We start from the raw sequence: 27,084 nt of genomic DNA on the forward strand, positions 1-27,084 counted from the left end.
GAGTTCCTGTTGTGGCACGGCGGAAACGAATCTGAGTAGGAACCATGAGGTTTGGGGTTCGATCCCTGGCCTCGCTCAGTGGGTTAAGGATCTGGCGTTGCCGTGAGCTGTAGTGTAGGTCGCAGATGTGGCTTGGATCCTGCATTGCTGTGGCTGTGGTTTAGACTGGCAGCTTTAGCTCCAATTTGATCCCTAACCTGGGAACTTCCAAATGCCTCAGGTGTGGCCCTAAAAAAGCGGAAAAAAAAAAAAAAAAAGAAACCCACCAGAAAACAAACCTGGGAAGGATGAAGGCTGAGGTCTACCTGAGTGCAGAACTGGGCTTGCCACAATCCATCACCTCTGCAGGTGGTCAGGCCCGGCTGTCACCACCCAGCTGTGTGCAGTTCTGACCCTCAGCTGTCCCCACCCTGGCCAAGTGGCTCAGTGACCGTCCTCGTGTCACTGAGTGGAGCTCATAAAGGCAGCTCCTTCCTGCGTGGAGCCCATCTAGGGAGGGCTCCGTGGGCAGAGCGAGCTCAGCCTCCCACCCTCGGCAGACCCGTCAGAGCCTCAGCAGCCTTCGCCCAGCCTCTGCGTGCGTCACCCCACCAGGGGCCCCCAGTGTTCCTCACATGAGGAGAGCGTTCAGAAGCACCAGGCTCCCTGAGCCCTGGCTCTGAAGTGGCCATCATGTGAGATGCAGGTTCAGGTTTACTTGTTCTCAGATGTCTATCCAATTGTCCAGCACCACTGCCAGGGGTCGGGGTGGGGGTGTGTGGGGGGGTGCCGTCTCAGACGCACACTAAGTTCTGTATCAGAGTTTTATGTTGGGAGCTCCTGTGTCTCGTCTCTGCAGTATCAAGCAGGACTGAGCACTGCCAAGCAGGGGGCACGCTGGGATTTGTAGTGTGGTGGTGCTGGCGGCGGGGGGGGGGGGGGCCTTGGGGAGCATGGAGTCCAGCATCGTCATTCTACACTTGAGGAAGTTCAGGCTCCTGGAGTTTACGGGAACGCCAGCTAGTCCTGCACAGGAGGGTAAATTTCTTTTGAGCCTGGAGCATCTGTACTCAGAACCCTAAGCAAGACTCAGCTGGAGGCTGTGGGCTTCCTCTTCCTCTGCTTCTTCCTTTCGTACCTGTGCCTCATGGCTTTCCTGCCCGCCTAGGGGAGAGGGTGTGTTGGGGCACCCCCCCACCCGCTTCCAGACTGCAGTGGGCAAGGCGACTGCATGTGGGGCAGGGAGTGGATTTGGACCCACTTAAAAAACCCCTTGGATTCACAACGCAGTGCCAGTGAGGGTGGTGGCTGCCAGATGTTTCCCAAAGCAGGAGGCTCAGTGACTGAAGTGCCCAGGAATCTGAAAGACTTGAACTTCACCAAGGGGGGACCAGAGAGCACCGTGGAGAGCGGTGACTCCAACAGGCTGGCCATGGCCAACTGCGACGTCTGTTGCTAAGGCTTCAGTTGCACGTTTCTTAGTCTGAAGGCCCTGTCAGGGCACGTGAGGCAGGGGCGGGAGGAGATGCCAGGAGGCAGCTGCCCAGCCCGGCAGGTCCCACTGTGAGATGCAGAGAGGTGAAGACCATGGGAACACGCATGAGAGCTCACCACAGGAGCCCAGAAAGACTCAGCTGGCTGGTGGCCTGAGACTCTGCATTTCTAACAAGCTCCCAGGAGAGGCCACCTTCTGAAGAACAAGAGTTTGGCCTGCCTTTCCCCTGCACCATGCTTTGCCACCACCCTGTGGCTTTCTGAATCCTGGCTGTGGAGGTTTAGGCCACAGGCCTGCCATCGCCCGGACCTGCCCTCTCTTCTTCAACAGCCCTCAGTTACCATGATGCCTCTGGATGTCCTGGCCTGAGGGTCATGTGTGCTGATGCATCCCAGATACCGGAGGCCAGAAAGCCCAGATGAGGACATCGCTTGTGCCCTGGAGGAGAGCGGGGATTTGGTGCCATGGCCGTTTCCTCCTCGTGCCCAGGAGAACCCCCCTGTTTGGAGGATGAGGGTTTCCAGGATGGTGGGTACTGGGAAGATGGCCCTGATGTCTGAGGAAGGGTCATCTGGCCTGAGAGGAGGGTTGGTTGTCAGCCCACATGGATATTTGGCTCTTCCTGGTGAGCAGAAAGAAAAAACTGCAAAAAGTACTACAGAGTTCCCTTTCCCTCTCAGCAACCTGCAATTCAGGAAGGGAGGGTCTAGCCCAGGAGGAAACCCGACGCCCCCTGCGGGACCCTCCTGGTACTGCAGGCCAGGTTGTCGAAGAGGGAATCCTGCAGTGGCATCTGTCCTAGCAGGAGCCCAAATACCCTTCAAGTAAGACGAGGGCTGGTCCCAGGCATCAGGAATCACGGGTGGGGTCGCCAATAATTGGTGCAGCATGGACGGGCCAGAGCTTGGGGTGCTGGTGCGGAGAGTTAAAATAAAAGAAGTTGTTGCAAGTCTCCAGGATTCCCAGTGAGAGTTCGGCTATGGGTGAGAGAAAGATGGGATATGGTGTAATTCTAGGGATTTAGGCCCAATGTGATCACTGGCTGTCCAGGGGAATGATGACCACGGAGAGGATGAATACAGGAAAGTATTTGGAAACTAGCCAAGCAGTGATGCCAATTAGCTGAAGGAAGAAATAGACAACAGAGAACAGAAAGTGCTCCGGAACCCTCAGTGACATTATATATAAAAGGCTACAGGTTCAAACTTTGCAAGTAGGGGTGAAGAATCAAGAACCTAGAGCAAGAGGATGGTAAGCACGTGGGTGGAGCAATTTAAATGCCTTGGAGAACTTAAGACATTTGCCCATGGGATACTCCCGATGTAATAATAGTATGTGGGGGGTTAAATGGTGTAAGAGAAAAAAAAAAATGAACAGTACATGGTGGCTGTGTAGATTCTGAGCGGGGTCAGGCGGACAGCAGGGTGCTGATCCCTTAGCTTGCCTCCCAGGAGAAGTGGGCAGGGAGGAGCCGCGGCAGGAGGGAGCTGCCTGGCTCAGGCTCCGTGTGAGTGCTGTGAACCAGGGGGCTGAATGAGACCGAGTGGGCACTTTGGGGTGTCTGGGGTCTCCATCCAGTGAGAACAGGTAGCTCTCTTAGCGAAGGGCAAGGTGGCACACTGCCTCTGTGCACTTGAGAAGGCAGAGGTGGAGGCTGACAGCAAGTTCGCACACGAGAAAATCAGCGTGAATGTTCAGGATCTCTCCCACCCTGCCCCACCCCCTGCAAGTGAGCTCATCTGCCGCATCTCCCAGTTGCCCCAAGCCCACCCCCATCTCACGCCCAGGTCCCTTGGGCTTCCCCACTCTCGTCCCAGGCACCCACATCATCCAAGTCATCTTTGATTCAATATCTGTCCTCCTCCTCCCTCCTTGCCCCCAACCAGTTACTCACCAGTCCTTGTCACTTCTCCTCCGGCCATTGCAAGTCCTGGTCCCTCCTCCCACCCGCCACAGCCCCTGCCCCTGTCCCTGATCTCCTGTCCAGAGTCTGAACTCTGGCCTAGTTTCCTAACCGGTCTCTTGGTCCCTAGGCACCCTCTACTCTGCCCACCTTTGGGGGGCGGAGGGGGTTATCTCAAGCATGGTTTGACACAGCTGCTCCTTTAGTCAATAAACCTTCAGTGGCTTCCCATTGCCAACAGATTAAAAGTCCAAACTCTTTAACTTAGCTTAGGAGGCTCTCCGCAGCCTGCTCCTGGCTCCTCCTGCCTTTCCCTCCAGTTGCCTGCACAGCTGTTTTCCTTGCGCCCCTCCAGCCTCCTCAATTGTTCCTGGACACACCACACGCCCTCCCTTTCCAGTCCAGATGCAGTTCAAGTGCCATGTTTATGTGGGGACATCGCCCACCAGGGCCGTGGTGATGCTCTCCAGAGGTGTTTGTTCTCCGAGGTGGCCAGGGCCCCGTTGAGATTTAAGATCTAGGGAGCTCAAGTGCAAGCCCCCTTTGCCTGCTTCCTTCAGAGGCCTGAGGGCTGGGACCATGGGGTCATTTTGGCTTCCTCTGGTTTCTGCCTTCCGTACCTCTGCTCTCTGTTTCCCGGGGCACCCTGAGTGTAAGATGCGATCCAAACTCAGTCGTGTAAAATCACCTGTTTGAAGGTTTTGACTCTTTGGAGCAGCCAGGGGTGTTCTGAGGAGGGCTGTGTGCACAGACACAGTGGCACACACTTTGACAGGCAGGCTCTGGGTGGTCCTGCTTTTAACATTCTTTCACCCCCTTGCCACTAGAACATTCCTTTGGCCCCCAGGTCAGTGTTCAGCCTCTTAATCTTGCTGACCCCTACTCTTTGCCTGCCCTCTCTTGCCTCTGTGTACCCCTCCCATCCCTTCTCCCCAGCCAGAGAAATCCCCCAACCCCCCTGCTCCTTGCTTGCAGTTAGTTCGTTTTCTCTGAGCACCTCACCTCCTGCCGTGAGCATCACTCTCCTACCCTGCCCTGCCCCCCCCCCCAAACAGAACTCTTTCTCTCAGAAGGTGCCGTTGATCTAAGGGCCCTTGCTTATGTCACTGCAAGGTCATCAGAGCACTCACTGGTCCAGCCTTCCCCATGATGCTCCAGCTTCCTGGGTTCTTCATCCTTCTAAAGCCAGGTATGGGGTCTTGAACTTGGGCAGAGGGGCAGTGATCACTTTTGATAGTGACAATGACGGTAGTATGAGGACATGGTGGTAAGTGACTTTGGAAGTGTTTTTGGAGTGAAAATGAGTCGATTTTACCATTTCGCATGATTTGAAGGCAGCTGCTGACCCAGACACCTGAAAAGTCTCGTACAAAAGGAGGAGACACGAGAAGAGGAAAATGAGGGGAGAAGAGCGGAGGGGCTCCCAGTATTTGTAAAGGAAGGAGGAGTCCATCACTACAGCAAAAACAGGGGTGAATCCCCAAAGCTGCAAAGCTGGCGGTGCTGAGCCTCTGGGCTTCATAGGATAGCTGTGATTTCATTGGTTCACTCAGAAAAAAAAAAAAAAAAAAAAAGGCAGCGAACCCTACTCTGTGTCAGGTGCTGTTCTAGGAACTGGGAACACCCTAGTGGCCAAAACAGACTTAGCTTTGGTGTCTGTGGAAATTTTTTTTTCTTTTCTTTTTTTTTTTTTTTTGTTTTTTTTGTTTGTGGACGCTGTGTATGCCCCGAAGCACATGGAATTTATACTAAGCAAAAGAAGTACATCAAGCAAATAAAAACCCTGCCATCCTGCCGGGAGCCCTAAGGGATGATAGAGCTGGTGGTGATCAGCCCTGAATCCAGTCTGAAGGGGCTTCAGGAAGGGACTGGGGATGGATGAGGGGGGACCTGGAATGAGGCTCAGGAGAAATGGCTATGATATGGGGTGTGTCCGGAGACCATTATAGGGGCTACTTTTCTTTCAAAGAGGCTGGAGCTGATTTCCCAGCATCAGACACCCTCTCTGGGGCAGGGCTATCTGATCCCTAAGAGAAGAGAGCCTCATGGCCCCTTGCAAAGAATGGTGTGGGGAAAAAGAGGGTGATGGGTTTTAGTGATTCTAAGCAGGAGTTTTAGATTTCACTTAGCAAGAAGTGGCCTCCAGTAATAACATCATTGGTTTTGTAGAGAACCTACATCTGGATCCAGGTTCATCCCAGAAAAGGGCACAGTGAGGGCTCGTTGCAGTGTGTGGGGGGGTCAGGTTTGGGCTCAGGCATTGCGGCATCCTTGCCAGATGATTCCCAGAAATCTTTTTAGGGAAGGTGATCCGCCAGTAGTTCCTGGTGAGGAAAGACAAGATGGCTCTTTCTTTGTAAGAATAGTTAAGAGGTCTAGGATGATGTTCTCTTCTCTCCGAGAAGATTTTCTCTGCCTCTGACACATGCCTGCTGGCAGTTCCAGACAGGGACGTTGTAATGCAGCTTCACTGCTTGAGGTCCCCCAAATCAATCTGATGACATAAAGCTGAGCTGCAAGTCCATGGAGGGCTGGCTCAATTCTGGTTCACCTTTACTCTGAGAGCATAACCCTTCAAGGTCAGGATGAAGGAGGCTCTCTGGGGTTCCCAACTTTGGTGGGTCCTGAGCCGTGGCCCGTTGGAAACACAGCTTGGGGTTTCTAAGGAGATTTGTATCTGGATACCAGTACCCTCAAGGCAAAGCAGCCTTGAGAGCCAGGTTTACGGTTCTGGGTTCTCTTCTCTATGACTCTGCCCCAGTAACTTCACACCATCTTGTTGTCTCTTTGATGACTTTAAGAAGGTTTTTTCATTTATAATATTCTACCTTAAAAAAATAATAACTGTCTTCAGGGGATGGTTTCCATGGTCTAGTGGGCCATTTGCAGGAGGGGAAATCTCCGTTGCTTCTCTTGGTACCTGCTTGCCATGGGGCTTCTTACCAGCTTTGAAGTTGCCCATCCTGGGAAGACAGCATCCAGCAGAGTTTGGGGGCAGGGGCGGGTGAGGGCAGAGGGAGGCAGGCTGGGAACCTGGGGTTGGGGGTGTGGAGGCTGGCACTGCTGGGCCTTTGGGGCAGGAAGAGCTCAGACAGCCTCAAGTCAGACCCACCTAGTTTCCCAGGGGTGGGGGTTGGAGGGTCCAGCATCTGGGCTACCCAAGGTGGCCTTCAGAATTGATATTTTCATCATTAGCTGTTGAGTCCATATTTCTCTCAGGGGCTTTGGGGATGGGAACAGCCCAGAAGGAAAGAAGAGGAGTCAGGAGTGCTGGAGGGGGGCTGCGGATCTCAGAGGGTCAGAGAGGAGGGATCAGATTGCCTGCAGATATAAAAAAACCCACATATTTCTAGGGGGACTCTCACCTAAGCCTTTAGGAAAGGTATTCTTGTTTTTTGTTTTTTTCCTGAACTTGGGCAAAGTCATAAAAAGAGAGGCCCAAGTAGAAATCAAATTACATTTTTTCATATGCACTCCAATTATTTTCTCACATATTTCCATATCTATCTATCTATCTATCTATCTATCTATCTATCTATCTATCTATCTATGTTACTGTGGCCAGCTTTTCCTCTTGACCTGAGACACTCCTCTGCCATGTCTCATGGGCACCTGTCACATGTCTCATGGGATCCCTTATTTAGCACAGACACCTTTGTATTTAGGCCTCTTTTTGTCAATATCTAACAAGGAGTAAGATGCTGAGTCCAGGGGGAGTAGATGATAACCTAGACTCCAAGTAGGCTGGATGTGAGTCCGGGGAGACATTGGCACAAAAGCCAAGTACAGCATTTTTTTTTTTCTGGGTTGAGTCAAATGCTACACATTCTGCAACATTAAGTCATTGCCACAAAACCCTACACCTCCTGCAAATTTACAAAGTCCTTTGTAGGCTCCGTTGGGTTGAATTTGAGGTTCCTTTCATCCTTTAGTCCTACCGCATGGCTGAGGTCATGGATGGGTTTCCCAAGGAACTTATGATCATATCTCTGACAAGTCTCCTCTCCTGAGACCTTTATGTGGCTTCCAAGTTTTCCTTGTTATAATTAATGCTTTGAAAAACATCCTTTTATGAGCATCTTATGATTGTCTTCTTTTTATTTATTTATTTTTTTAATGATTGCCTTCACTTGTTTCGAAGGCTAGACTCCTGCAAATGGGATCTCAGGGCAAACGTTTTTGGTTTCTAAAGTCATTGCTTTTGTTTTTTTTCTGCAGAGTTGGTATCAGCTTGTCATCCAAGAAGCTATAGATGATAATGTGAGTCTCACCCATGTACTCCCATTAACATGCCTTGTCCTGATTCCATATTCCTAACCCTATTGTCAGCTTCGGATGTGTCCTGGAGACAGCCCACGAGGAGAGAGGAGTCAGGGTTGTTGATGGGGAGAGGACTGCAGACCTCAGAGGATCAGAGAGGAGGGTGCAGAAACCAGGCAGGTATGCCTGCAGCTCATGCTGATGGTCCCTGGGATAGAGTCTTTCTCTCTCTCTCTCTCTTTTTTTTTTTTTTTTTAACCAATTATTTTGGACTTGGAGGTAATCGGGTTAGGATACCAAGGAAGACCAGTCTTCTGAGCTTGCAAAGCCAGAGTGGAGGTCCTCATGTCTTCTCCGGTCTTCCCACTGCCTCTAGGGAGAAGAATGCCTTTTGGTAGTGAGCCAGTTGGCCTTTCCGGTAACGACCATCGGCAACTTGGCTGGCAAGGGACCCTCCTCATCTTCATAGTTGCACAGATCTTCATACATTCATTCATTTCACAAATATTTACTGATCACCTACAACGTGTCAAGCTCTATTTTGAGCACTGGGGACATACCAGCCTATAAAACAGAGCCCCCCCCCAAAAGGCTCTGCCCATCTAGACAAGCATTCTCAGGAGTGTTTTCCTGCATGAGGAGGAAGTTAGGAATCTTTCACTCTTTTAAGCCCTCAGAGTAGGATTTCCCTCTCTCCCTAAGGTTACTTGCTCCTGAACGAGGGGGTTGCCTCCAGGACCTCTATTTGCCAGCAGCCTAGGGTGCCTGGAGTTTTACTAACCTTTGGGGGCTGAGCAGATCCCTTTGTCAAGTTTATACCCTCTGGGTGGGGTAAGATGCAGGGAAGCCAGAGCTCAGTGTTGACACCAGCTGCCTTTCATCCAAGAAGAGTGTGGGACTGGGGGGTGAGGAGGTTGGCTGGGGGCCGGTAAGACGCAGCATATGGCATATTGCCCAGGCCGTCGAGATGTCTGCTAAGAGCTTTAGCAGAAGTTCATACAGCCAAATGTTTGGACCTGGGGTTGTGACATTGCTGGGGTTTAGATGTCTATTTTCAGAAGGCTGCGGTGATTGGAAAAAAAAAAAAAAGACTTGAACCAGTCATACTATTTTTTTCTGGACGCATTCATTTGCATTTTCTTTCCATTACCTGGGTTAAGAAATGGGATGTAACATGTATTTGCATGATTGCAATTTAGCACAAAAAGTGACTGAGCTCCGTGGAGACCTGCCTGTCACCAGTAGGGCTGCCGTGCAGAATAGGGTGGTCTGCTGGGTGGGCCCTGGGAGGGGGTGGCTGTATCATCTGCAGCCTGTGGGATCCCATGCATCAGTGCTCCAGGCCGTAGGTCAACAGAAGGCCAAAGCACACCTGTGTTTTCCCACTATTTTGCGGAATGGGGCTTCTCATTTTTCCCTAACTTCAGGCTTCTGCTTGAGGTAGCAAATGTGAAGCACAGCCCCTTCACTGTTTTCCCCAGACAAACCAATCCCACCAGACATTTCTTGGTCTCTTCTGTAGACTTGGCTGCTTCAACAAGTGGGGTAGGGGTGGGGAGGGGGGCTGAGCTATATATGGTCCTCAGAAAGGTCACCAGGGACCCCCCTGCCCCATTACTACTTGTCCTCCCCCAGTCCTGTCCTGTGAGGAGGGGAAGTCCTTCTCTGTAGTGCTAAGCTTGCATGTTTAAACCCCTGATGGGCTCAGTGAGGTAAAGGGCTGTCCGTTCACTGAGCTGCGCCCCATCAGGAGGTCACGGAGGTGATGATAACTCTGGGCTGTGGGAAGGGAGAAGACAGCCAGGGTGTTCACACCAGAATATCCTTTGGAGGATGCAACCCACCTGTGCCTGACCTGCTAAATCTGGCTGGGAGCCCTCTAGCGGCCCTTCTGACTAGACATGGAGACATGACTCTGATGGGGGCAGGGTTGGGCCTCCATCCTCTCCCCCCTCAGAAGAAGGTTCTTCTTGGAGGATGGAGCAGGGGTGCCATCTCAGGTCTGGTGAAGCTCCTGTGTCCCAGAGTTAGGGTGAGGAGAGGGTGATTTTGTGCCTTCCTTGACAAGAGGGCAGCTGGTACATTTTCTCCATCTGCCACCAGGATTAATAAAGCAGTTAGGGAGTCCTCCCCCTCGGGTGTGGGTATATTTGGGGATATTTTCCTGGGTCCCGGGACAGGGTATATCTCAGGTTCTATAGTGAGCAACATGCTAACACATGCTTAGTGTGTGTCTTAAAAATGGCAGCTCTAGAAGCATCCTAGTGGGTCATGGGCGCGTCATAGCAGCTGGCCGAGGGAAAGTGTTTCTCCCCAGCCCAGGGGCCCCTTGTGTTCCTACTGGCGATGGACGGTGCTGCGCTGACAATAGTAGTTTTCTTCCTAAGACACAATTCTTCTCCAAAGGGGAATTCTAAGGGAGGAGGAAAAGCACCATTCCCTCCTTCCAATGGTATCCTTCCAGAAACTTCTTGGTTTTTCTCTTTTATATGGTGCATTAGTGCCATGTCAGTATTCTCCAGGGCCTGGAGAAGTAGTTTGGTAGGCAGCAATTAGTTGGGTAACTGTATCTGGTTGCTTTTTTGGAGGCCACTGAAGGGTAACATTGCTTCTAGGAGGACACTTGGAATACACCTATGGCTCCCTGGTAACCACAAAGTCAAGACCAGAATGAGGCTGCGCATCTTGAACCTTAGCTCTGTGTCCCAGACTCAGCAGATTCCTGTTAACGGCTTCATTCAGAATCAAACAAGGTGTGCCCTGAGCTGGTCAGGCAGGAAGAAAGGGCAGAGTCCTACAATAGACTGTTGATACTTATCCATTACATGGCAACTGCGCTGGGGTGAGGACTGGCTGCTTCCTCCATTCTGTGTCCAGTTCCCTTCTGGGAGCTGATCTACCTGGGAGGCTCTCAGGATAGGCTCGTGGAATTGAAAAACTATCCCCAGTACTATGCCTCAGAATTTCCAAACCTGCCTTCAAATTCAAATGGAGATGCGCTAAGCCAAAGTTGATACCCCCACCCCCCCAAAATGCTAAGAAGTTTATGAATGTGTAACTGTTTTATTTAAATCACCACTTAGTTGCCTCTTTCCTTAGGGTGTCAACACCCATATGTATATTTAAGTAATTGGGTATCTTGTCAATGATCAAGGCCTTGGAGATTGTGTTAGGGTAGGCCAAACTGCTATAACAAATAGACCCAAAATATAATGGCTCAAACACTCTAGAGGTTTATTTCTTTCTCACATAACAGTCCAAGGCAGGTGTTCCACATTATAGGCATTGGCAGGGGGGAGTTCTGCTGTATAGTTTCCCCGTGGGACCCAGGTATATAGTGGCTCTGCCATTCTTGATAAGTGGCTTCCGAAGTTGCCATCACTGTCAGCATCATTCCAGGTATGTGATGTGGGAAAACATGGATGATGACACCTGGGAAGTTTCACGGGCTGCACACAAGGGACACACACCCCTTCTGCTCACTTTGGAGAGAACAGAGCCACCTGGCCCTACCGTACATCATGACTGGGAAATGGGGTATAAGAGCTGGGCAGCCATATAGGTAGTAACCTTGGAAATGGGGTGAATTTGGGTGGAAGTAGAGACACATACAGATTTTGGATTTGGAAGAGATCTTAGGTGGCTCCCTGTCCAAAGGCCAGCCCAGTACTGGGAGTGCTCTGTTCCTTCATCTTGCCTAATCTGATCTTGGGCTCTGTAGACCACAAGCATCAGACCATGGTAAGAAAACAGAAGGGTTCTCTTCTTTCAAACACATTCTTTGTCACTTCGCAAACATAATGACATGGATGAGGGAGAAAATAAATCCACAGAAGCCACTTGTATGGCAGAGCCCATTTTTTGTGGTCCCAGGAGACTGAGACCACAGGCTTTAGTTATCTCAGGACTCCATGATGATGTCACAGGATCACTGGAAACTGTAGTGACTTGTATTGTAATTGCTGCTTCTGGATGGCTGTGATTGCCACTTTTAGAAGGATAACTTTTTGTGTGTGTGTGTCATTTTGGTGGAAAGGCCACATCAACCCTAGATGACTTTAGAAAGCTTTCTTGCATCCTGATTTCCTACTTCATGAATAGCCCTTTTTTTTTTTTTTTTTTTTTTTTTTTTTTTAGCATGGCTGCCCTCACTTCCTCATGTTCGTTCTCTCCACACCCTCTACTCCTGTCATCCCATTAACTTTCTTATACAAATCCTCCAGTTCTGGCCTTGGTATGTCTTTGATCGTTCTTGAACTTGCACTTTCCTACCGCTGTCCTTGAGCTCACGTTGCAGCTCCCTGTGCAGAACATCCTGGTCGTCCTGCTCAACTTTCACACCCTAGACTCCTATCTTGGCTGCTTGTTGGCAGTTATACGTTGCTTGGACTGTTTTTCAATGTCAATCGTGTCTTCCAAGTGATACCGTAAGATCCTTGATTGTTTGGAGTTTGTCTTTTGTGGCTTCCTTGGGCTTGAGCATGGTGTAGTGAGCATTCTGTAAACCCTTATCGTTGATGGTGGTCTGCAAGCACTTGGGAGAGTCTGTGGTGACTTGAGTTGGAGACTTAAATGAGCTCAGTTCTTGGATGGCAGAGATTGATAAAATCCTTCTATGGGGCTGGCTCCTGGTGGCCAGGAGCCAAAAAGGAGGGTCAGCAAGAGAGAGGACAAAAAGGAAGGGCCCCCACTTCACTAGGCGGACTCAGCTCTGGCAGGGTCAGACCCTAGTGTGCAGCACCCTGGGGCTCAGGGCTCTGCTAGCAGTCTGAGGGATATTACTGAAAACACTCAGCTCAATGGATAAGACAACAGCTTCCCAGAAATGGGGAGATGAGACAAAAGCAAGGGTGATGAGAATGGGCTGGAGCCAGAAAATCTGGGCTTGTGGAGAGGGGGCTTCACCCACCTTTCCTGCTTCATTGCTCCAGGGACTTTTCAGATAGTACTTCTTGCCCAGAGAGAGCAAAAGGTGGGTAATCATTTATTTTTTTGTGTCTGTAAACTGGAAGGGTGTCAGATGAGTTCAGTCTTGCACTCTTCAAGCTGGAATATAATAGAGTCCAAGGTGGCCCCAAATTCCAGTCATTTAGGAAGTGGGAACAAGCTCAGCTCTATTTGAGACCCGGGATCCGGAAGCCAAGGATTCCCTGAGCAATTGCCTCGTGGGGTGAATAGTGTTTCTTCAGCCAGGAAGACAAAATTCTATGTGTAAACTGGCCTGTGGCCTGGATGAGAGCCCTACCTCCCTGGGAAATGGGAAATTCCCTCTCCTCCCAGGGTCCTTCCCACAGGCCCTGGCCCTCCATGTCTCCCCCCGATCCCCACCTCGGGGTGGGGGGCATGAGAGCTTGCGTCCTCAACCTAAAAAGTGACAGAAAGTATGCTGGGGTGAGTGTTGGAGAAACACTAGATTTTGGAGTGACATCCATTAGACAGACTCTCTGCTGCGACAACTCATCATGTGCCTTTTCTATGGTCTAGATTCCAGTAGTGGAATTTCTAATGTCTTGTCACCCTTCCCTGGCAGCTCTGCCAGGGCCCCAGATGTTCCCTCTGATGCAACAGGGAAGGAGGGGAGGCCCATCACCCATCCCCGCTAATTCTGGTCATTTCTAGCACCTAGGATGAGGCTGCTAGGATGCGTGGCTACCCAAGGGATAACACCCGTCGCTTAGGGCAGTGCTTCTTAAAACTGCCAGCTGCCACCCAATGGTGAGTTGTGAAATCATTTAGTAGGTCTTGGGCAGTGATGAAGTAACAGTAGAAACATCGGAGTGCACTGCACGTGGCAGGGTAAGTTCTGTTTTGTGAAACAATGTTTCATCTTAAAGCGCATCAGCACTGTGATGGGTTCCCATGTAAGATGTCTTTCTTACTGTAGTCCTGGTTAAAAAAAATGTCTGAATGACGCTCTCAGAGGGTCTTCATTGGTCCTGCTTAATCCTGGAGTTGTGCACAGTGAGAGTGAAGGCCAGAACTCGGAGGGGGAAAGGTTCCAAAGAAGGGGGTGAGCCTTTTCATCTGCTTCCTGGGCTGGATGTGGAACACCTGCACCACCGCTAGAGGGTCTAAGGCCCTTTCTGGGCCTGGGGGACTACCATGAGCCTTGGGCCTCCATCACTTCTTAGAGCAGAGCCTTGTCAAGAGTGCCTGGGCGGGAGGGGCTACCCTTTGGGGATTTAATGGGGATTCGGCAGTTAGCTGTGAAAGTATGAATGACATGCCCGGGGCTTTCCTTCATGTCCGGAATCCCTGTGAATTTCTGAGATGCACAGACTGGAAGAAGAGAGACCGGCTGAGGCTTGGAAGGAAGGAGAGAGACAGGGTTGGGCTGCCCCCCTCTCACTGCCTTGCTCCCTCCTCTCCCTCCCCCTTGAAGCAACGTCCTTCGCCTCCTATGGAGAGTGGGAGATTGGAAAAGACGGTCTTTGGGGGTATATGGGATGTTTTTCTTGGCAGGTCAGATCCACAGTGGCACGGGAAGACCTCATGAATGAGCAGCATTGAACAGCTGGAACAGCACTGGGGGAGGGAGGAGCCTTCTAGAACTGGAGCTCATGGTTTAAGAGTGATAGGGGTGATAAGCTACTGGAGTAAAAAGCAACAACAACAAAAACGAACAAAGCAAAGAAGAGATGACAGTTCCTGTTGTGGCTCAGTGGCTAATGAATCTGACTAGGAACCATGAGGTTGCGGGTTCGATCCCTGGCCTTGCTCAGTGGGTTAAGGATCTGCCGTTGCCGTTAGCTGTGGTGTAGGTTACGGATGCAGCTCGGATCCCGCGTTGCTGTGGCTCTGGCGTAGGAGGGCGGCTAAAGCTCTGATTAGACCCCTAGCGTGGGAACCTGCATATGCCACAAGAGCGGCCTTAGAAATGGAAAAAAAAAAAAAAAAAAAAAAAGAGGTGACAGAGGAGGGCCCTCAAGGGTCCCAAGAGTCAAAAAGGAAAATGAGAGTGGCCAAACCAGTAGGGGGGTGGGGGTGGTTCCTCAGCATAGGCCTTCCAGCAGATATGAGGGCTTTGCTCTGATTTTTCTAAATTGCAGGGTCTTTAGAAGATCAGTGATTCTAGTTTGCCCAAGTGCTACAAGCTAAACCGTGGCTAAGCAACACAGCCTGGGGTCACTTCCACAAATCTGTTCTTCCTCCAAGTCTTCAAGTTCCGGGCTGGGAATTTATTTTCTGTTTCCATTTTCTCTTTCTCGTTTGTGCCTTATGAGCTGGAAGAGGTCTCTGCAGAGCCGGTGTTTACAGGAAGATGGGGAGAATGGAGATGTCCTCGGCCCCTTTCCTCTCAGCTGTCCTCTTAGGTCTCGGCCAGCAGACCTGACCTTGGGGGATGGGTCTCTGCCCAACTGGTCCATGGGAAGGACAGCGAGATGAGCAGAGCCCTCTGAGAGATGAGCAGCCAGGGCTCTATCCCAGCTCTGTTGAGCATTGATCTTCCACCTTCAGAATATTTCTTAGGGTCAGCACACATCCCAGAATCTAACAACAGGTCTGCGTCCTTGAACCTGAGGATGTTCAGAGTCGTGTTCTCAGAGCGTTTGACTGCCACACTGTGAGTGTGGGATCTACACTGGCAAAATCTTTCCCAAACCTCTGCTTTCAAAACTGAAACACAGATTAAGCAAAGGAGAAGAAAAACCAATTCCAGGAAAATAGCTTTTTCAAAGGAAGCCCAGACTCCCCTGGACTGGAAGGTGGGGACAGTGCTGTCACCTGGTTTCCTTTTGCCCCCGGGGGCTCACGGCTGCCCAGGCTGTCTTCCAGATGGGTGCCATTGAGTCGGGGGGAGTACATGTGACCATTAAGGCTTGAGCTACTTCTGGCAGCTGAGGGGTGTCAGTGCTTTCTCTGGGTGAATGGTTGAGGTGGGGCAATTAGAGGAAAATTAGACAGAAAGCAGCATTAGTCAACTGGCCTTGCCAACAACTTTCCATTGTTTCCGTTGGTTACTTGGCTACTAGTGAAGATGCTTCACTAGTCTGACTTGGACCTGTCTTTCACTAGTTCCTCTTACTTTTTTCAAAGCTCTTGTTCCCATGGGTGATTCCAATCGTTTCCTCCCAGTGGCCATGGCCACTCCACATGTCTCAGTGTCACTCCTTCCATCCATCCCAGGCAGGGGTCCTCTTGCCTTTCACAGCAGTTTCCCAACATCACACCAGCCTCTGGATCTACTGAACCCTCCTTAACGTTTGAATCTTTTTCTTTTTTTCTTTTTAGGGCTGCACCTGTTGGCATGTGGAAGTTCCCAGCCTAGGGGTCTAATCAGAGCTGTAGCTGCTAGCCAATGCCACAGTCATGGCAACGCTGGATCCTTAACCCACTGATTGAGGCCAGGGATTGAGCCTGCATCCTCATGGATACTAGTTGCGTTCATAACCTGCTGAACCACAATGGGAACTCCCTAAATCTGGTTTTTTAAAGCAACGTCTTCTGATCATGAAAGAATTTCTACTTTTGGCAGAAAATATGAAAAAGGCAGAAAAGTATAAAGGGGGAAAATTATTCACAATTCCATCCTTGGAGATGGTCATCGTGTACACCTGGGTGGACTTGCTGACTGTCTCTTTTCCGTGTATGTGTCCATTATACCGGATGGTTTGTAAAACTGATCTCATGCTGTCCATGTAGTTTCACACTTGACCCAGCTAAGATTATACGCAAGTTATTTTCCCAGTCAGGGGTCTTCCCAAACCTGGTATTTGCTGACCACGCAATATTCCAACAAGTGAGGGAAGATCATAATTCAATTACTTGTATGTTTCCAAAAAGTACTCATTTATGCTTGCACCAGTGGCATATGAAAGGCCTGCATCACTCCATTGGCCAGTTTGGGGTCTGAGAAGCATACACTGAGCTGGATTTGGGAAGGGGATGACCAGAGAAGGGAAAGGGTAGAGGGACCAGGACAGGTAGGGGGAATCTTTAGGCCTGATGTCGGTGAAGGGAAGAGAGGACAGGACTGAATAGAAGGGTCTTGGACTGCTCCAAATTCTTAAGATGTTTAAGATTTTAAGGAAGTATGTTGTGGGGGAAGGGATGGGAAATCCCGCACCCAAGTCTCTAGCAGGCGGATTTCTGCGAGTCAGACAGGAAGGGGCTGGTCCAAGGACGCTCCTCACTCACTCTCCAGCTTTGGTTGGGGACCTCTATGGACCCCAAGGGGCAGGCAGCTGGGGCTGTCAGTCCATCTGCTTCCCGGGGGCAAGTTCTCTTGGAGGAGACCGAGCAGTATCTTCTTCTACCCATGGGCGCCCCGTTGCACCTGATCAACTGTGAATATAATTAAAATACATAGTTATTAGCTGCAAAAAATGGTCTCATTTTTGCTGATTTGCCTTTCCCTGATTAACCTTGAGATCCAACATTTATCATGAATTTAATTACACATTTGTATTTCTTCTAAAAATCATATGCCTGGCTTCTCAGTTTGCCCATGATTGTTTTCCCTGTTAACATATATAGAAGTATTTGCTGGATGAAGCCTGTTATTTATTTCCCACAAACATTTTAAACCACCTTATCATTTCTCTTTATGTTTTATGTAGGATGTTCTTGATATTGCTTTTAAGTAACTCTTCTGTGATGGTCATCACTTTCATTTGCTTAGTGTTCAGAAAGCTCTCACTCATCCTGGCTTTAGTTAAATATATTCCAATATTTTCTTCTAGATATTTTTGAATTTTGTTTTTTAACTAATATGCTGAGATTTTATTTTGGGGTATGATATGAGGGAGGGAAATTTGATTTTTCCCCCCAGACAGCCACATTTTCCAACTTTGATTTTAGATAATTTAACCAGTAAATATCACTTAAAAAACTGAAGTGTAGTTGATTTAAAATGTTATCTTCAGGTGTACAGCCAAGTGATGCAGTTACACACACACATACACACACACACTTTTTCAGATTCTTTACGTTATAGGTTATTATAGATGTTGAAAACAAGGGGTTTCCATTGTGGCTCAGTGGGTTAAGGATCCATGTTGTCTCTGTGAGGATGCAGGTTCAATCCCTGGTCTCGCTCATTGGGTTAAGGATCTGACACTGCCACAAGCTGCGGTGTAGGTCACAGATGTGACTTGGATCAGGTGTTGCTGTGGCTGTGGCTGTGGCTGGCAGGCATAGCTCTGATTTGACCCCTAGCCTGGGAACTTCCATATGCTGCAGGTGTGGCCATAAGAAGACCACCCTCCCCTGGGTAAACAAAAAAACAAGATAATGAATATAGTTCGCTGTGCTATAGGTCGGTCCTTGCTTATCTATTTTATATATAGCCATGTGTATCTGTTAATCCCAGACTCCCAATTTATTCCCCCTACTCCCGCCCCAACTATGGATTTTTTGGTGATTTCTTTCTCAGGTTTAAATTTTTAAACAGTATGTAATAGACTTCAGGACAGTCAGGTTCAGAGTTCTCTTGTGGTGCAGTAGATTAGGGATCTGGTGTTGTCACTGCAGCAGCTTAGGTCGCTGCTGTGTTGTGGATTCAATCCCTCGCCTGGGAACTTCCACATGTTGCAGGTGCTGCCAAAAAACAAAAGGACTGTCTGACTCTCCTTCATTGATTGGTCTGCATAGTCTCACACCAGCACTACACTTTTTTATTTACCTTGTCAATAATAATATAGTTAAATCTATCTCTTAGGGAAAGTACTTCCTTGATCTCCTGATATTCTTTAAAGAATTCTTACTATTCTCATCTTTTTTTTTCTTCCAGATAGGCTTTTTAAAATCTATTTTTAAAAAATTTTATTGGAGTATAGTTAATTACAATATTGGGCTAATTTCTACTGTACAGAAAATGACTCAGTTATACATATTCTTTTTCCTATTCTTTCCAATTATGGTTTATCAGAGTATATTGAACATAGTTCCCTGTGCTATACAGTAGGACCTTGTTGTTTATCCATCCTATATATAATAGTTTGCATCTGCTAATCTCAATCCTTCCCCACCCTTCTTCCCCCTTGGCAAGCACAAGTCTGTTCTCTGTGTGTCTGTTTTTTTTTGTAGACATGTTGATTTGTGTCATATTTCAGATTCCTCATACAAGTGCTGTCATATGGTGTTTGTCTTTCTCATTCTTACTTTGCTTAGTATGAGAATCTCTGGGTCCATCCATGTTGCTGCAAATGGCATTTTTAATGGCAGAGTGATAATTCATTGTATATATGTACATCTTCTTTATCCATTCATCTGCTGATGGACCTTTAGGTTGTGTGCATGTCTTGGCTATTGTAAATAGTGCTGCTGTGAATATAGGGGTGCGTGTATCTTTTTGAATTATAGTTTTCTCTGGCTATATGCCCAGGAGTGGGATTTCTGGATCATATGGCCTGTTGTTAATTTTTTGAGGAACCTCCATACTGTTTTCCCTAATGGCTGCACTAATTTACATTCCCACCAACAGTGTAGGAGAATTCCCTTTTCTCCACACGCTCTCCAGCATTCATTATATGTAGACTACTCTTTAACAACTGGTGTGAGGTGGTATCTCATTGCAGTCTTGATTTGCATGTCTCTAGTAATTACCAATGATGAGCATCTTTTCATGTGCCTATTGATCACCTGTATGTTTTTGGAGAAATGTCTCCTTAGATCTTCTGCCCGTTTTTCGATTTGGTTGTCAGATGAGCTTTAGAATCATTCACCAAATTAAAAAAAAAATTCCACTAGAATTTAATTAGGATTGCATTTCACCAAAAAGTTACTTTGGCAAGAATGAACAGCATTAATATACCCAGTATTTCAATCCAAGTTTATGTCTTTCCATTAACTTTTCTTTTTTATTAATTTGTGTAAAAAGTTTGCGGTTTTGTGTGTGTGTGTGTGTGTGTGTGTGTGTGTGTGTGTGTGTGTGACATATGGAAGTTCCCAGGCTAGGGGTTGAATCAGAGCTGCAGCTACTGGTCTGCACCACAGCTACAATAAAGACAGATCTGAGCTGTGTCTGCAACCTATGCTGCAGCTTGCAGCTACACTGGATCCTTAACCCACTGAGTGGGGCCAGGGATAGAACCCACATCCTCAAGGATATGAGTCAGGTTTGTTTCTGCTGAGCCACAATGGGAACTCCAAATGTTTGTTTTTAAGTCTCAGACATTTCTCATTAGCATTTATAATTTTTTCAATTCTCTTTTAAATGCAATTTTCCCCATATGTAGTCTGCTAGTTGTTGGAGTACAGGGAACGTATTCATTTGGGAGATTTTGGTATATTTATCTTGTACCTTAACACTTCCTTAATATCTTATTAATACTAAGAATTTTCCAAGTGATGCTCTTCTTTTATCTTGGTGCATATCACAGTCTACAGATGTTAGACATTTTATTTCTTCCAGTTTGCAAACAAATTGGCCTACTGTCTTGTTGCCTTGAGGGTTGAATTTTCAAGTTATAGGGTCAAATTTATTTTGAAATTTCAGATAACTTTAAAGGACAGCGTGTGATTTGGGGTCCATCGACCTGAGGACAGGGTTTGAACAAGGCCACTTTGGAGAGCTAACTGAACAGACCCGTGTTTCAAGATAATCCCCATCCTGTCTCAGCTGGATAGTATGTCATTCCTGGTGAATCCCAGGGGTGTGCTTACTTCATGATGCTAGTTAACAGACAGTACAGAGTGGGATTGGGATCTTCTGGGAAAGCTGAGAATCCTAATAAGTCCTTGGGATTGAAGAGCGTGGGACTGAGAAAGCACACACAGGCCAACAGGAACAATGGCACCCTCCAAATCAGCCAGTTGACAAAAACACCCCCCTAAACACACACTTGAAACTTCTCAGAGTCCTAGTCATCGTGCCTTTCCATCAGGTGTCCTAGTTTCCCAATGGTTGGGTCACAAGAGGCATGCGGAGGAATTAGAGGAGGTAAATGGCTAATTGGTGAAGTTTCTTTTAAGCAATTCCCCTTTGAGGCAAAATGTGGGTGCTCCATGCAGGTGCCAGCTGCATATGAAGGGAGTTCAGGGGAATTCCCTGAGCATCTTCAGGTCTCTAGTGGTTGAGGGACTGAGCTTTCACTTGATCGCTGCCAGCTGCCAAGATGCTTTCTGACCACCAAAGAGTTTAAACTCTTTTCCTTAGTCCTTTGCTGTTTGCATTAGAACCACAATGGACTTGTTATTTTAAAATAAGAAGCAAAGAGAAACTTGATGTTGAATTACAAGCCAGTGCAGAGCCTAAGCTTTAAAAATGATTCTACAGATGTGCACCAGGGTAACCCTTGCCAGATCTCTAGGTTGCCTTCATCTCATCAAAATCTTTAGATTGAAGAATGTTTTGAAGTACTCATATCCAGAGGTCTCTGATACCTCAAAAATCAGTGCTCAAAAGGACATACATTTCAGAGAGGTGGAAATAAAAGCCTTCTTTTTCTGTAGTGTGTTATATGGGGAAATGTGGAAGGCACATGGTCATTCTCACTTACCGTTTAGAAACAAAACATAAAATCATGAACCTATGTCAGTATTTCGAGTACAAAAAATTCACACAATTAAAAACTCGTTCTCTTTCTAAAGCTTTGATCTATTTGGAAGCTGTAGTTAAATTTCAACCTATATTTTCATTTTTGATTCCAGAAAACCAAATAAAATACATGTTTAAACCCATTTGTTGACTGTGCTTTTCCTTCTGGCCTGAATCATTCCGAACAGGTGTAACCAAAAGACCCCTTAGCCTATAGACACATTTCTGAAATCACTATAAAATGCTCAACTAACTCTAAGCAAAGTAGTTTCCTGTATCCTTCAAGAACTACATGCTTTCAAAATGTCATCCAGTAAGTAAAAGTATGGGGATATAGCCAAGTTATGGGGGCCAATTTGTAATAGCTGATTAGATATTTGGCTGGTTGTCTACCAATGGCAATGAAATCGTGTCATCTGCATGGAGGAGATACCCTTATACAGTGGTGGGTTTGTAGTGGTTCACCTAAAAGTGGTTTTGAGTCGCTTAACAAATGTGAATGGTTATAAGACTACATTCTTTTGTGCCCATATTAGAAATTCTTATCTGATAGATGACATTTTCTATATACGCCTTGTTCTGATACTAAAGTACAGATTCTTTACATGCATCAGAACAGAAATCTGAATTGGTCTCATATGGCACACTTCAAAAACCTTTCTTATCCGTGAAGTCTAAACTCCATATAAGCTACAGTCTTATCTTAGTCCTAAAAGGTTTTTTTCTTGGGATGCTAAACAGTAAGCTAATTTGGCCCTAGACCATTTTGCTTAAATCCTTATTTCTTTTGTACAACATTAGTGGAAGACAGCATTACCTGGGTTTAACTAAGAATGAAGTGACATTTACTAAAACTTAAGAAATTAAGTATTATAAAAGTAAAGCATGAAAGTAATTGCTTCCTGTAAAAGCATCAAATAATATCAAATTATATGTAATAAAAAGTGAATGCTCTAATTTACCTGTTCCCCATCCTTCCTTCTTCCCAAGACAACTCCCTTCTCTGGATCTGATGGACAAATTCTGGTTTCTCCATCAAGGATTTATTTCAGCTGAGTTTTTTTCTTATGACAAAGACATTTATAATAATAATTTGTTAAGTTTGGTTGTGGCTTTTGGCCAGAAAGATTTTTTTGGGCGGGGGGATGCTGCTAAGGGCTGGTCTTCAGCAGTTGTTATAAAACCAGTCACAAGATATTAGTCAAAAGAAATAATCATTTGAGAGGCAGCGAGTAGGAATTCCCTTCTAGAGGTGCTTCCTGGAGAGAGCTCATGAGAGTCTGGTACAAAGTAACATGTGGCCGAACAGTCTGGCGTATTCAGGTTTCTAATCATTCCAATTAAATATCTCAAAAGTTTAAAGAAGAGTGATAAACGCAGCCAAATGTGATACAATTTATGATGTGGCCCCAGAGTAAAAATGAGATTGTTCTTTTTTCAGACTTATACTAGGTACCACATTGAACACTGTCACTATTTCTGAGTAAGAGGGTCAAGGGAATTTCTGTTTAGATTAACCATCTCTTTCTAGAAGAACAGCCCATGGGGAAGTATTTTCTTTTCTAGCTCTAAACACAGAAGGTCCATTGCCGATGCTAAAAAAAACCTTAGAATTTAGGCTTTGATAGTTAACTCTTTAGTGGAATATACAGAATAAATAAAAGATCACAAAAGGGGGACCTTATTCCCCAAGTAGACAGAATGGACCACACATATGGAAGTACTGTAAATTTAGCTGCTTCAATTTTTTTTGATTAAAATTTTTTCTCTCTCTCCTCAAAAAACCCCACTATTCAGCCTTCTCAGTTATATGAAACAGTGAATGCAAGAACTAATTTTTAATGAATTTTGGCTGTTAAGGAAGCTTCTGTAACTTGCCTTGAATCTCCTGGATACAAAGGTAATTAGGTGTGGAGGTGGATTATTTGCATCTGAGCTAGGGTCGTCTGGGGAAGACTCCAACCCCCTAATTCCTGATATTGAAAATCCTACACTCTTTTGGGGGAGGTGAGGATGGGCCAAACTCAAGACATAAAATATGACCTTGAGAGAAGACTGCTGACCCAGGGTCAATACAAGCAAGGTGCAAAGAGAGCCTGACCTGGGGAAGGGGTGGAATTCTAGAACAGTGTGTGGTAGGAAGCAACCCTTGACCCAGACAGTCAGGCACACTGGATGTTCTTTGGAAAATAGTGACTGAGTTTGAGTGTGTGTGTTGCACTTGAAGGCAGAACACTCTAGAGCGAGCTTAATATCTAGGAAATAGGGCCATTCTCCCTCTAAAAAGCCTGCAACCTGCTCTGCGACCAACGGATCAGGCAGGGCATCAAGCACTGCTGGACTAGCAGCCCAAGTCTGGGGAGCTGAGCAAGGTCTATGTTTAACAGCGACACCATGTGGCAGTGAGGCCCATCAGCATGAGAGAACTAGTCAGGCTCCATTTGTCTGGGTGTTATTTGCAAGAGACAGCACAGCCTTCCCATAGGATCTCATCAGTCAGAAAAGGGCAGGCCAAAGTGGCACTTGTTGAATCAATTCCTGGAAGCCAAGCTTTCTGGTTTACTCCTTTCTGGTCAACCGAGACGCTTTTCAAGGACTTGCGCTAGAGAAAGTGTGTTGAGCAAGAAATGAGGGACAGTCTTCAGACGAATATTAGCTCTCTGCTTCCTGAGAGGTGAGCTGACTGGGGTCCACACAGGCTTCACAATAGATTCAGCTAAGGGTTATCTGGGGGCAAGTGACCATTTGGATCCCCGTCAGGGAGTATCACCTTTCTGCTAGAAATTAACCTATGATGAGAAACAAAGAGGCAGGTCTGCTTTGGACCATGAAGCCACAGGTAAATGGTATAGGCAGCACATTGGACACAGTGATGGAACCGTACTCTCTGGAGGGATTTCTGAGCATCCCCCCTCCGAGGCCAGGAGGAACTGGAAGCAGCCCAAGCCAGTGGGCCTCTCCAGGGCAGAACACAGTGCATTCAGTTTCCATTTCTGAAACCAGGCTCAAAATCACTTGGGCCTTTATTGAAAACAAGCGATAGAAATGTAGAAAAGAGAAAGGTTAAAAAATAAACAAAAATAGCAATCTAGGAACCCAACCTTCCTGCATGTGCAAAGTTGTTGGTTGTCTTATGTGGTTGCTGTGTTTTTGCGTGCTTAGCCTGGAGCCTGGGGAAGTAGGTGGATGAGGAGGTCTTGTTTGGGCCTTGGGAAGCCCCAGGAACCAGTCAAGCCCTAGAGGCTCCTGGAGTCAGCATAAAAATTACCTGGAGTGGAGCCCTTTTGTCTCATGTTTTGAAGTGAAGTAAGAAGCCATTATCATATGACGAGTAAATTTGTTGAGTGGTTGAATTCAGCCGAGAAAAGGGGGATTCAGCGTTGCCTAGAGTCCTTTTCTCCACTTTAACCTTCAATAGTCTCAGATCACCCTGGACATTTTCCTCCCAGCACCAATAACTGTCAGTGTGAACTTGCGTGATTATTTGATTAATGCCTGTCTCATCCCTCTAGACTACTGGTTTCCTTTGGGCAGAGATCCTGACTGTCTGCTCATAACTTTATCCTCAGGAAGGCTGAAGTGTTCCATAAAATCTGGAGGAGGTCGACCTCCAGGTGCAGGGAGGAGGTGTAGTCTGGAAGCTGTTGGAGGCCATTTTGCTTCAGGTCAGGGGTGCGGCTCATTTAGGGGCATGCGCTCAACATCAGCATCAAAACTATCTGTGGTGGGGAACCCCAGCCCCAGCCAACACACATCTATGCTAGTTTTAGACTGTATTACTTCTAGGATTTTCTTGTCAAGATTGATGGGGGCAGGCAGACAGAGAGGAAGGAAGGTGGGGTTTCCTTGCCTCAGGAGAGATAGGGCAGGTAGAGGGAACAGGTGCCATGGCTTAAAAACATTGCTCAAACAGATGGGGGTGGCATCTGGCTCAGGAGGAGAAGGGCACAGACAAAAGGAGAAACTGACCCTCCCTTGGGGGTCCTGGGGTGAGGGCTGGCACCAACAGGTGGACAGTTTCAGCCACCAATTCTCAGGAATCCTCCCAGCTTTCCCCATGCCTAGAGCCCTGTCATTAATATACCTGGGGAAGACTCTTTCAGACAAGGTTGCCCCTTTGTCTGGCACCGGGGCTCCAGGGCCCTCTACCCATCAGGAAATAAGCCTGGGGTACTAATCCCCTGAGCTCAGGTCCAGGAAGGAAGAATCCGTGTACATCTGCCAAATTTATAAAAGTGTCCCAATCTCAAAAGATCCCAATCACCTGTCAACCAAAAAACAAAGAAAGTGCCAAAGTCTAAGGTAAAAGTTACATGGGTCTTGGCGCTATTGAGTTGAACTGGGGCATCACTGCCTTCTTCCCATTGCTGGATCCAAAAGTCCATCATCCCAGGCTAACTGGGGAGGAGACAGGGCTCGCATCCACTAGTAAAGACAGCATCGTTAACACTGTTGCTTGTTTGTCTGTTTCTCCTCCTGAGTCTTGAGTATGTGGAAATAGTGTTTGCCTTTCGCTCATTCTCTGGGCAGGTACCCTCTACCCCCTAAGAAGCATAGAATCAATGCTTAGGGAAGGAAAAGGCTTTCAAACTGGGAGATTTTTGATGTTGCTGCCTGGTTTCTATTCAGGCAAGTGCTGGGCCAATGATCACGATATAGTCCCTGGGAGGCCATGTTGACTCCTACTTGTGTTCTCGACATGTAGGAGTCAGGAAAATTGAGTTGGGTTGGAGAAGAAAGAGTGATGGGTTTTCAGAAAATGATGTGTTACTGGTGCTGGAGGGTCATTTCCAGCTCCCTCATGAGTCCAAAGACCTCATTTTATACCTGAGGCCACTGTGGCTGGAGGACACTTTGCATGCGTTTTGCTTGGGGCCAGATTTTTTTCTGAGGCTGGGTCCTGTGTGTATCCACACCAACACCTAGCTCTCACAGCCTACCATGGCTTCTCTGGCTTGGGCCACTGCCTTGCCTGCAGTGGGGCCAAAGAGGGTTTGAGTTGTGGGGGCAGGGGCAGGTGTCTTTGGTGGCATGAGGGCTGCAATCAAGACCAAAGTACAGGGGGAGAGACACAGCAGCGCTCACGCCACAACACCAGACCCTCCAAAGAACAAGCTCTGGACTGGGGAAGAGCCCCCAGAGATCGGGCTGGACTCCTCCCCTCTCATCCCCTGCTACCTGCTCCCAGCCCGGCTGACTGCCACGCAGTCTGCTCTGCCATCTAGGTGGTACCAGGGACCAGAATGCTCGGAGAAGCATCCTGGGTCCTGAATATAGAGTCCTTTCCAGAGGCAGAGGCCAAGGGCCCTGGGATGCTGGGGCAATATCACAAAGGGGAGGGGGGCAGGGAACTCCCACTGGCGAAGTAGCCAAATGTGTGCATTGAGAGCAGAGGTCTGAGGTCTGGCCTAAGCGGACTTGACTTTGTACGTTGTGAGGAACAAGAGTGAATAGATGACAAGACATGGGAAAACAGGATGGGCTTTGTTCCACTTTCCTGCAGAAATCTCTGCCACTCCCAGCAACTTACTGGTCAAGAAGGGAGGCCCCAACCACAGGAAGCGGAGCTGTTGGGGCTTTTGCTCATGCCACTAGACCAATAGAAACGGAAGTGGCACTACTCTTCCCCAAGGACAAGCCCAGGGGCGCTCCAGGCAGCATGCCCGCTGTCCTCTGTGACTTGCCAGGCCCTTCGGTGAGGGAGGCGGGGCCCTACCTCTCCTGGGCCCCCTAGTAGGTGGGGCAGTTGGTTGCAACTCTATCGACTGGGGAAGTCCAGTCTTGCTCAAGGTGGAATGACATCTGTGTCCAAGGAAAATGTTCTTTAGTGCCTGAAGAGATCGGGTTGGGGGTGGGGAGGAGCTGAGAGGGAGAAAATGAGTCCACAATTCTGCCTCGTCTCCCGGTGTAATTTTGCGTCAAGGATATAGCATTTCCATATACCCCACCGCCCAGCACTCCTGCAAA

The 27,084-nt window shown here is 47.7% G+C and overlaps 1 protein-coding gene across 1 annotated transcript in view; it reads left to right on the forward strand.

Annotated features, from left to right (window-relative positions):
• Positions 1 to 27,084, forward strand: part of FAM174B (family with sequence similarity 174 member B) — a 90,614-nt gene that overhangs the window by 42,284 nt on the left and 21,246 nt on the right. The gene's annotated exons all lie outside the window — the stretch shown is intronic.

This window comes from Sus scrofa, chromosome 7, assembly GCF_054392235.1.
Source record: "Sus scrofa isolate SSC_HxYL_T2T_F1_AM1 chromosome 7, Sscrofa_HxYL_maternal_Yorkshire_Landrace_v2.0, whole genome shotgun sequence".
Taxonomy (NCBI): domain Eukaryota; kingdom Metazoa; phylum Chordata; class Mammalia; order Artiodactyla; family Suidae; genus Sus; species Sus scrofa.